The following is an 11,963-nucleotide window of genomic DNA, read 5'->3' as shown; positions in this document are numbered from 1 at the left end:
GATAAGGTCAAGTTAAAGGAGTTCATCATCACTAAGCCCTTGTTATATGAAATGTTCAAGGAACTTATCTAAAAGAAAGAAGATGATCAAAAATAAGAACAGTGAAATGACAACAAACTCACAACTATCAACAACTGAACCTAAAAATAACAAAAACAAACTAAGAACAGGAACAGAATCACAGAAATGGAGATCTCATGGTGAACTGTCAGCTGGTAGCCAGATCTCAGAATTTTCAAGACAGAAAATCCCTGTCTTAAGTATTTACATAACACCTAGCAGACAATAAATAAAAGTTCTTTTGACACCTCTTGTAGAAGTAAAAGGTTGGGGAGGTAAGGGGAGGGAAGTGTATGGAGATAGAATAAAAGCAGACTTACTTCAGTTTTCTACCTGGCCCAGTGTCCCAAGTAATAGTAGCAAAGAGATGCCTGGACAGAAGGACTTTCTCTACGATGGGCTGTCATGATGGGAACGAGACTGATCAAAAGACTGCACATAGGAGTAAGTCTCTTCTTACCTCTGACAAGTCACCTCCCCTCTAAGACACATTATAGGATATCTCACCCGCTACTCTCATCCTCTTGCATGAGTCTCTGGGTTTTAGTATTGTTGAAGCAGGCTATCCTTATTGCTAGAAATTACCCTTAATTGTGAAGTCATGGGATATTCCTTTGAATTCAAAATACATGAAGCTCCCATCAGCTCACCTCCTTGTTTCTTTATCTTTCCTCCATAAGTTTCATTATTTTATTCTGAGATGTGATAACCTGAATTTTTATTCCTAATCATCTTTGCCTCCCTCACAGTAAGGCCATATATATGCGCACGCGCACACACACACACACACATATATACACACACCCACCTAATGCCATGTGACTTGCAGTGCCTACCTATAGTCAGATTTTATTTCCCTGCCTGAATGTTAGGTTTGCCATATTGATTTGCCTAAGCCAATGAAATGTGAGTAGAAATGTGATATATGCCAGTTCTGAGCAAAGGCTTTCTATACATGTTTCTAACCATTTTACTGCTTTTTCCTTCAATAGCATGTCCCAAGTAGGGGTTGTTCTTTCAGCCTGAATCCTGGAATGAGAAGAGAGATGGAGCAGAGCCCAGTCAACGACAATTAACATGTAACACAAGCAAGAAGGAAACCTTTATTGTTGTAAACTACTGGGAGTTTAAAATGATTTGTTTGTGCAGCAAACCTAACAAAAGCTAAGTAATATATGAGGATAAAAAGATGCACAGAATTTTAAAATCTCTACAAAAGATTTTTATAAAAATAGCACACCTCTTTTCCTTTACCAGCAAATTTTTATTATGAGAAAAATTAGCTTGCAGGCTAATTTAGTTAATAAAAAATTATGTCTCAAGAGAAACAAAAATGTATTTCCATGTAAAGACCTACACATGTATGTTCTTCATATGTATGTATGTTCATCAGTATTCATAATGCTGAAAAAATGGAAACAATTCAAATATCTATTAAATAAATGCTATATATTCATATAATAGAATTTTACTCAGCAATAAAAATGAAATATGGATACATGCGACAAATAGTTGAACTCTGAAAACATTTTGTCAAGTGAAAGAATCCAGTTACAATAGATCACATATTGTATGATTCCATTAATATGATTGGGAAGTGACTGCTAAAATATATGGAATTTCTTTTGGGGATGATTAAGGGGTTTTAAAACTGATAGTGATGATGGCTATACAGCTCTATAAATATGCTAAAAATTATAGAATTGTATACTTTATTTGGGTAAATTACGTGGCATATAAGTTATGTCTTAATAAAGCTGTTGTTTTTTAAAGAATATAAGTAAATGGTTTTAAAAAGTTAAATCAGTGTAAATGATGTCAATTTTCTGTTTTAAAGTTATACAAGCTTTTTTTGCAAACTGGGAAAATACCACTGGAATAACAACCAGACTAAAAAGCCGTAAGTACCTAGAAAAGAGTACATAGTTTAGAAAAACCTCAGAGCAAAAGCTTAGAGGAATTTTTAAAAATTGATTCTGAATTTAACCTCATATGACATAGATTCAAAAAACTGAAGCCTTCAGAACAAAGAAAACGTAATTCAAAAACATTTGATAAATGTCAAAGCAACCAAGGACTATGAATTATTCAATATGAGAGTACAGTAAAATTGTTCTTCACCTTGTAGAGATATAAATCAGTCAACAAATATTTAGTGAGTAAGCTGAGCCTTAAGGTGCATGAAGGTTATTTCCTGGATACTTCACGCAAGCCCAAATTTGGAAATGAAATGATGGCACCTACTGTAGGCTGTAAAATGCAGCAAAGACACCTTAGAAGAGTTATGCCCTTGGGGAAAAGACTAGAGGAGTCACCACATACTCTAGGGAAAATGCTCATCTTCACTAAGTGAGTGACTTACTCCTATCCACAAGCCTTCCTAGCATGTGAAATTCTAATTTCTGCCTAAATAAAATTATTAAAATTACTAGTTCATGGGTCTCACTAAGTTAGAACAAAAACTGACCCCACTTCATGTTGGGCTGACAGAATGGTGGGGGAGGTACTTGGTGCAGTTGGAGCTTTACCTGAGATCTTCATAGAACTGGAAATCTCCTGTTTCCTGCTTAGATGGCCTCTAGGTATAATCACTGAAGGAGATAAGAAAGCAGCAAAGGTGCAATAGTTGTGTAAGAATTAAGGGCTCCTGGTGAAAAAAGGATCCCTGTTGACAACAGGAAGAGTTAGTACAGTCAAAGGTGATTTGGGCACAATTGGTTTGACTAATCTTGTGTGCATAGAAGTAGGAAAAAAAGTTGCCCTTAGCAGAAGAGTTGAGAAACACTGGCATTTCACTAGTTGGGGTCAAACAAGAAGAGTATACATCAAACCAACAGTTGATGATGTATGAAGAATTCCAGTTAAAATTACATTTGGATAAAGTCAGATTTTCTCTTAACCTAAGGGATATCTTTTCAAAGCAATACTGAGGAATGAATTTCAAAACTTATAATTTTAGTAGTTAGCTGTTATTCTCATTTTTTGGTGATAAAAATTAACTTCTAATACTAAAATAGGGTCCACAATAAATGCAAAAATTGGCACAATGTTGGACAGAATCTACCAGAAATTAATCATTCCCAAATAATGTCTAATTTATATGTCATTGCAGTTTTGAAATGAAACTATTTGTTACAACCAGCTTTTGCTACAGCACACTCATATCACCAAGCCAGTCTGAAATAAAGTTTTTCTCTCATCATTTAGTAGCTCCAGGCTTGAAAGGATCGTTATACCAGGAAAAACTTAAAAACAAATTCTTGATGACCAGCTTCCCTTTGCCTCATATTTTATGTTGCAATTTTGAGTGAAAAGAAATTAAATGGTTCAAATGAAAGTATTTTTACAGTGAATAAGTAAATAAATAAAATTTAAAGATACTAGCTCCTGCACCTTCACAGTCCCAAACAGCTGAAACAAATACCTCAAGAATGTTTTCTTTGCACACAAAGTATGAATAAAGGAAGAGCGGCAGATACACACACACACACTGAATTAAAGGCCTGGGGTAAATTCCTAGAAGTGGGACTCAAAAACAAAGACCTGGCATTAATCAAAATGTGTACAATTTCTCCCCCCAATTTTTCAATAGGGACTTGGGAATACCATACATCTACACCAACACTAAGCAATAAAATTCTATTTCATACTTGCTAATTTAGCAGTAAGGAAAAAAAGTGTCTGTATGTCCTTAATAATTAGTGAAACTGAAAATGTTTCTCAGTGACCTAGAAAAAAATTATTAATGTTAATGTCCACAGCCCTTCTCTTTCCACTTATTATTTCCCCTTCCTAAGAAGGAATGACATATCAATACTAAACTGGTTACTGTAATAGAGGAAAAAGTAAGCATGTTTGGGGGTGGGGGAATGAAGCAACTGTGTTAACTGGATTTGAGGAAAAAGCTTTTCAGAGTTTGACGTGTGAGAAGCTCCAGGGCAGTAAGAGAAATGAGGACCAAAGACGTTACAAGAACTATTAATCTGGTTATGAAGGAAATTCTCTTTAATGCTGTTTGAGGACAAATGGAATTCCTTTTTAATAACTTTTGGTATTGACCTATGCTTCATGAACAAGACCCAGTTCTGAACTTGAACCAGGCATATCTCTAGATTAGTTAGGAATACAGTATGTCCTGGGTACTTGCACTACTTTGTAAATTGCCTTTGTGCCTTTTCCTACTGAGATTTATTTTTTCATGAATAAACTTCATTTTTTGGAACTTTTGAAACTTCATTTTTTGGGAAAAAAAGTTTATTTGAGCCAAACAGAGGACACGACTCAATAAACTTCATTTCTTAGATCAGTTTTAGATTTACAGAAAAATCCCATACACCTTCTGCCCCATACACATACACCCTCCTCCACTATTCACATCCCCCAACAGTGGTACACTTGTTACAACTGATGAACCTATATTGACATATCATTACCAACCAAAAGTCCATACATTGTATCTGCCTCTTTATCCCCTCCCTCACCCCTAACCCCATGACAACCACAAATCTTTCTATTGTCTACCTAGTTTTGCATTTTCCAGCATGTTATATAATTGGACTCATACAATACATAGCCTTTTCAGATTGGCTTCTTTCACTTACTAAAATGCATTCAAGTTTTCTCCATGGCTTTCCATGGCCTGACAGCTCATTTCTTTTTGACCCTAAATAACATTCCATTATCTGAGTATACCACAGTTTATTTGTCCATTCACCTACTGAACAATATCCTGGTTGTTTCCAAGTTTGTGCAACTATGAATAAAGCTGCTATAAACATCCATATACAGGTTTCTGTGTGGACATAGTCTTCGACTTCAGCTAAATACCAAGGAGTGTGATTGCTGGATCTGCTAAATCACAAGTTAAGAGTATGTTTATAGTTTTGTAAGAAACTGCCAAACTTTCTTCCAAAGTGTCTGTACCATTCTGCAGTTCCACCAGCAATGAAAAGAAAGCTCCTGTTGCTCCACATCCATGCCAGCATTTGGCAGTGTTATCATTTTGGATTTTGGCCATTCTAATAGGTATACCTCATTTCTATTCGCATTCCCCTAGTGATATGTAATGTTGAACATCTTTTCCTATGTTTATTTGGCATTTCTGTACCTTCTTTGGTGAGGTGTCTTTTGACCATTTTTAATCAGGATTTTTTTTCTGATTATTAAGTTTTAAGAATTTTTTGTATATTTTGGACAATAGTCTTTCTTCAAATGTCTTTAGCAAATATTTTCTCCCAGTCTGTGGCATATCTTCTCACTCTTTTGACTATCTTTCACCGAACAGAAGTTCTTAATTTTAATAAAGTCCAGGTTATCAATTATTTATTTCATGGATAATGCCTTTGGTGTTGTACCTAAACATTGCCATATTCAAGGTCACCTAGGTTTTCTCCTGTTATCTCCTAGGAGTTTTATTAGAGTGCTGCATTTTACATTTAGATCTATGATACATTTTTAGTTAATTTTGGGAAGGGCATAAAATCTATGTCTAGATTCATTTCTTTGCATATAGATATGTAGTTGTACCGACACTATTTGTTGACACCACCATCTTTGCTCTAATGTATTGTCTTTGCTCCTCTGTGTCAAAAGTCAGTTGACTCTATTCAAATGGATATATTTCTTGGCTCTCTATTCTATCACATTGACCTATTCGTCTATTCTTTCAATACCACACTGTCTTAACTAAAGTGGCTTTATATTTAGTCTTGAAGTCAGGTAGTGTCAGCTCTCTGACTTCATTCCTTTGCTTTAATATGAATTGGCTATTTTGCATCTTTTGCCTCAGCATAGAAACTTTAAAATCAGTTTGTCAATATCCATAAAATTATTTGCAGGGATTTTGATTGCTATTTTACTGAATCTATACATCAAGTTGAAAAGAACTGACCTCTTGACAATAGTGATGAGTCTTCCCAACCATAAGCATGGGATAACACTCTATTTATTTAGTTCATCAGAATTTTCTAGTTTTCCTCATACAAATTTTACACATATCTTGTTATTTTGTCCCTAAGTAATTCATTTGGGGGGACACTAAAATAAATGGTATTGTGCTTTCCATTTCAAATTCTGCTTGTTTACTGATTATATATAAAAAAGCAATTAAGTATTTTATATTAATTTTGTGCCCTGCAACTTGCTATAATCATTTATAATTCAGGAATTTTCTTGTTTATTCTTTAGGATATTCTATATAGATGATCATATATAGAAATAAACTGAGAACGAAGAGAGTTTTATTTCTTCCTTCCCAATCAGCATAATTTATGTTCCTTTTCTTGTCTTATTACATTAGCTAGGATTTCCAGTATGATGTTGAAATGCAATGGTGGGACATCCTTGCCTTATTCCTAGTCTTAGTGGGAACACTTCTAGTTTCTCACCATTAAGTATGCTTAATGTAGATGTTCTTTATCAAGTTGAGGAAGTTCCCTCCTCTATTCCTTGTAGTTGTCCCAGGTTTTGGATACTTTGCTCTGCTGTTTTTTTCCTCTTTGCTTTTAAGTTTTGGAGTAGTCTGTCATATCCTTAAGCTCAGAGATTCTTTCCTGAGCAATATCCCATACAGTAATGGACACATCAAAGGTATTCTTCATTTTTGTTTTCCAACCTTTTGTATTCTCTCTTAAAATTTATACCTCTCTGCTTACCATAACCATTTAGTTTTCATGTTGTCTATTTTTCCCATCAAAACTCCAAACATATTAATAATGGTTTTTTGTTTTTAATTCCTGGCTTGACAATTTCAAGATTCCTTCCATATCTTGACTCTGGTTCTGATGATTGCTCAGTCTCTATAAACTGTGCTTTCTGCCTTTTAGTATGCTTTGTAATTTTGTTGTTAAAAAGTAGACATGATGCATTGAGTAAAAGAAATTGTGGCAAATAGGCTTTATGGAGGCCTTATAGGAGTTATGTATTTCCCTTCCCCTACATGTATGGCAAGAAGGGTTCAAATTGGGTTATTCCCTTCCTCCAGGCAGAAGGCTAGAGCTGGCTGGTGTTGAATATTTTCCTTCCCCCACTTAGTTTAGGCTATTGCAAAATAGTTTCACCTGAGGGCACACCTTGTTAAAAGCAGAATGCTTGGATGTATTACAAAATGGTTCCTCTTCCCCACCCTAGCCCTAACCCCCACCCCCTACCCTAGCACTGGTTCCTGCAGAGGTTTCTGCTCTGGTAAACTGTGATTCTCTGCCTGTCTGTCTCTCTTATTTGGGGGCCAGCAGTTTACCCTGTGACATCATTTCTATGAAGGATCTAAGAAGAGTTGTTGGTTTCCTTAATTTGTTCAGCTTTTTACTTGCTAAATAAAAGTGGCAACTTCTAAGCTCCTTCTTAAGGAAAGAAGAGATTCTGGCATACATTTTTGAAGAGATTTTGACATACATTTTTAATTAATGGTGTTTATGAGTACATTGTGTATTAAAACAACCCTTGGTCTGGTTTTACAAATATTTTTTGCAGTTTGCATTTGTCTTGAAATCTTATTTATAGTGTTTTTGGAAGCATAGGAATTTTAAATTCTTATGCAATCAAGCTTATAAAATTTGCCTTTTTGGTTTCTGATTTTATGGCACGCTTTGAAAGGCCTTTCTACTACCAAGATTACCTTCACCTATGTTTTCTTTTTGTACTTTTACAGCACTTTAGTTTATACATTTACATTTCATATCCAGCAGAAATTACTTTTTCTTCAGTTTTTATTTAATAGCTGGCTGGCTGTCACAACAGATTTACTAAGTCAGTCCATCATGTTCCAACTGATATAAAATTACACCTTTATTTTAGACTAAATACTAATGCAGATCCTAGATGAAATGAAATAAATTCACACACACTACCAAGTCCTGTGGAGGAAAAGGGATGGCTTGGCTTCTCTCTCAAGAGAACAAAAAGCTTCTGAGCACCTCAGCCACCCTCTCAAGAGGAGGGTGCCTCGACCCCAGCCTTGACAAGCTTGTACTGGGTTCAATTTGCACAAGAATACAGGGTGTATATGTAAAGCTCATCAATCACTGTCAGGCAGAAATGATCAAACAATAGACAACATTTAAAGAACTCTGAGGGCTTATTCTGAGTTAGGGTCAGATAGTTAAAGGGCCATAAAGCTTTGGGGAAAAAACTCACTTCCTGCTTAGACCCTTATCACTTAAATTGAGAGTATTAGCAAAGCAGGTTTCACAGAATTTTATGCATTCTTTCTTAGGCCTGATTGCCTGGGGAACCCGCCTTTTCCAGCACAGGGCCACGCCCACCTCTAGCATTGTTTCAGGCTTAAGGCATTGTTTCAGGATTAAGTCAGGCAGGGGAAGTAAGTCAGCCAAAAGATTAAGAGACTTCTTGCAGACAGAATGAGGATTCAGGCTATTTCAAAGCCGAGGGGTGAGGGTCCATCACCCCCTTTTTCTATAGCCCCCCAAGTCCTTCCCTAAGGGCCCCCTCGTGGTCATGCCTGTCTTAGATCGTCCCTCCCTTGAGGAATTTTACCCATCACTGGCTAACAGGTCATCCACCTGGGGCCAAGCAGAGTGGAGAGAAAGGGGGCAGAGGTGGTGCCCCTATAAGGAAGATAAGCTTTGTCTCCTAAATGGCTTAGGGTCCCAAGATTCTTTACTCAGCCTTAGTCACAGGGGATTACAGCTTCTGAAACCAGGAAGGGCAGTTCCCAACAAAATACCTATATATTGAGTCTGTTTCTAGACATTACTCTGGCAAAACAAACAAAAAAACCTGGTTACATAGCCTCTGAATGGAACTGAATAGCTGAAAACAGGCAATAATAGACAAACTTTTCATTGTTTACCCTTCTGAATTTTATTCCATGTACTCTGAATTACCACTCAAAAACATCAGTAAAAAATTACTAAAGTTTTACTTACTAGACATGATGGAATGATCATATATTGAAGCTTTCTGCAAACTACACTGTAACTGCATATGCACCCAAATAACACCTGAAATCATAGATATACCTTGATTTTAAAACCAGGTACTAACCTAGCCTATTTTAAATGAAGAATAATGCAAGCGCTTCAAATATGTCTTAAGCTAGGTATTTCTCTGCCATTTAACATAAACCAAAAACCACTTTTTACCATAAAGGGGAGAAAAAAGCTCTTCTGCCTAAATCCTTAATTGCTATAAGTAAAGCTACTATCTCAAATTTATAAGACCCTTAGATATGCTTGATTCCTTACTATGTGTGTTCCATAGATCCAGCCATCATGGACATATTTTGCTTTTTTTATTGTTAGCTGGTAACTATTTTTCTATTAATATCTATAGTAAAATAATTAATTCAGAATCTAATCTTTCTATTCTATTGCAATCCAATTATTATATTTTTAATATTCTTTCTTTATAACTTGATTTCAATGTCCGATGCCAAATGTGACCTCTTGTAACTGTAATACTATAATGCTGACTAGCCAAGACAGCAGAAGTATCCATCTGGCAGCAGATGGGAAAAGAACAGGTTTTGTCTTTTAAGTCATTCCCTTTAAGACCCTCTCCCTCACACTATTTTCCAAACAACTATTAAATGTAAACTCATTTAGTAATTTTAGCCCTTCTTCAATAAAAAAAATATTTTCAAGCACTTAAAAAGACTCCTCCAATAAAAATGGGAAGGTGACCTAGTATTTAGTCTCATTAGCGTACTCATTAATAATTACATAGATTAGATGCTATCTCTGTGACAGGTAATTCTGCTCTCACTACCTGCTCTTCTGGGTACTTTCACACTCTTCTTTTTAAATGAACTCCTTTAAATGTAGAAGATTGCATATTCTATATACTCCCAAGGAATACTAAGTACAGATGTAGAAAAGAAAGGAATTCTTTTAATAGAGGCTAATTACCTAAGGTTTCAAAACCCTTTGCACTTTATTTATACAATATTATCATACCCATTTAACAAGAAATAGATTGACTTGCCAAACATCATGTTACTGGTATTAGGAATAGGTCTCCTGATAGAGTATCTTTTACCCTAAATAGGCAACTTCCCACCATGGTTCAACCCAATACCCAAAGAAAACTGTCTTTGCAGAACACATGAAGGAAGCACTTCATAGCACAACAAATGAATACTAGTGGGTATATGTATATGTACGTATATTCAGTATTTAAACAAATAATTTTCTATCTTCTATATAGGAAATGATCTCAAGTATGCCAAATGAGATCACATTTAAAAAGGTTCTGGGCAACAGATAATATATTTTCTTTAGTCCCACTCTTTTTAGAACCTTGCCTTACAACATGAAGCACTTATTTAATGGACACCTACTAGTAGATCTCAAATATCCCCAAGGCACAGCCCAACACACAAAGATTAGAAATACCCACTACTAAAATCTAAGCACTTTCCACAAGAGGTTCCTTCTCAGTTAAAGCTACTCTAAGTTTAGACCAACAATACTCAACCATATCACATTTGATGTTCCCCTTCCATAAAATATTTCCCAACTTCTGCTTTGTCACCCTAAAATGAAATTTATAACAAATATTCTTACAGACAACTTCAAACAAATCCATGTACCCTAAATAAAACATAAATGGAAAAGAGAAATGAAAATAATTTATATTTCAATATGTTAATCCTAAAACAAAACTGAACTAGAAGACATATAAATGTAATTCACAGATAAATGCTAATTAGTAACTGCAAATGCAAACTTGTTTGTGATACAATTTTCCAAAACTGTCAACAACTCTTGGTCAAGTTGTGAAGGAAGCAAATCTTCCTTTCATACATCAGTTGCATGTGAAAACTAACAATGGAAAACTTAGCCTCAGTAAAAACCATGAGTTTATATGTAAAATGGAGGTTTTAGGTTCAGATCATTACAAATAATACATAAATGTCAGGCAGGATATTCCTAAACCATGGAGGACATTGTGACACTCTTTGTTCAGAATGGCCCACGAACCACAAAAACATATAGCATCCCTGGACCATACCCATCAAATGCTAGTGGTTAGCCCCTGTCATTCCAAACAAAAATAAAAAAAAAATTAAAATGTCTCCCAACTTCCCCATAGAGGGCACTCCTCATCTGGACCCAGTACCTTAGACACAATTCAATTATCACAGTATAATGTAAAGAATGCTTAGGAAGTATGGCCTAGAGTGACAGTTACCTACAGGCTATGTGGTCACTGGCAGTGAGCTATCTAAACCTCGGTTTCCAGTGTATCAAATGGATATAAACACTACCTAGGCTTTTTGAGGGTGTGAGGTTGACTCAACAAAGTGACAACTCGGGTATAGCAGTGGTAGGTGGTTTCCAACACATGGCATACTGAGAAGTGAAGAAGGGGGCATTTTAGATAGAGAGCAGCAAAAAGTAACGTGAATGGGGGGAGGCTGAAGATATAAGCATACAAAATGAAACTTAACATGAAGCCGCTTAGGGACAGTTCAGAGAGCAGCCAGCAGTCCTATATATCTCAGCACCCCCTAAAAGCATTACTGTATTATGATGCAGTGAAATAATTAATATTTGGAATGATGATCCCAAAGTTAGGAACACAAGACATCTTTAAAAGACTTCTACTGTATGAGGCTGAAATTTTCTCAAGTTGTGATACTTCAGAGAGTGACTAATATTATTTAAACTTTCATTGGGCAATTACCCTATTCTAGACACTAAGAAAACACAAAGATATCTAATATACCATACCTGTCCTCAAACATTTTATCATCCAGTAGATTAGACATCAGAAAACAGCCATAATATAAAGTAGGTTGACACAGGTATTAAATAGAAATTCAAGTAATAGAGTATGGGAGCCTAGAGAATATTCTGAGTAATTCTCACTGAGGAATATCAAGGCCATCTTCATAGCATAGGATTTCAGAAAAACAAGGATTCTGACACAGAATGGAGAGC

The sequence above is a fragment of the Phyllostomus discolor genome, chromosome 5 (genome assembly GCF_004126475.2).
Source record: "Phyllostomus discolor isolate MPI-MPIP mPhyDis1 chromosome 5, mPhyDis1.pri.v3, whole genome shotgun sequence".
NCBI lineage: Eukaryota > Metazoa > Chordata > Mammalia > Chiroptera > Phyllostomidae > Phyllostomus > Phyllostomus discolor.
This window is presented reverse-complemented; position numbering follows the sequence as displayed.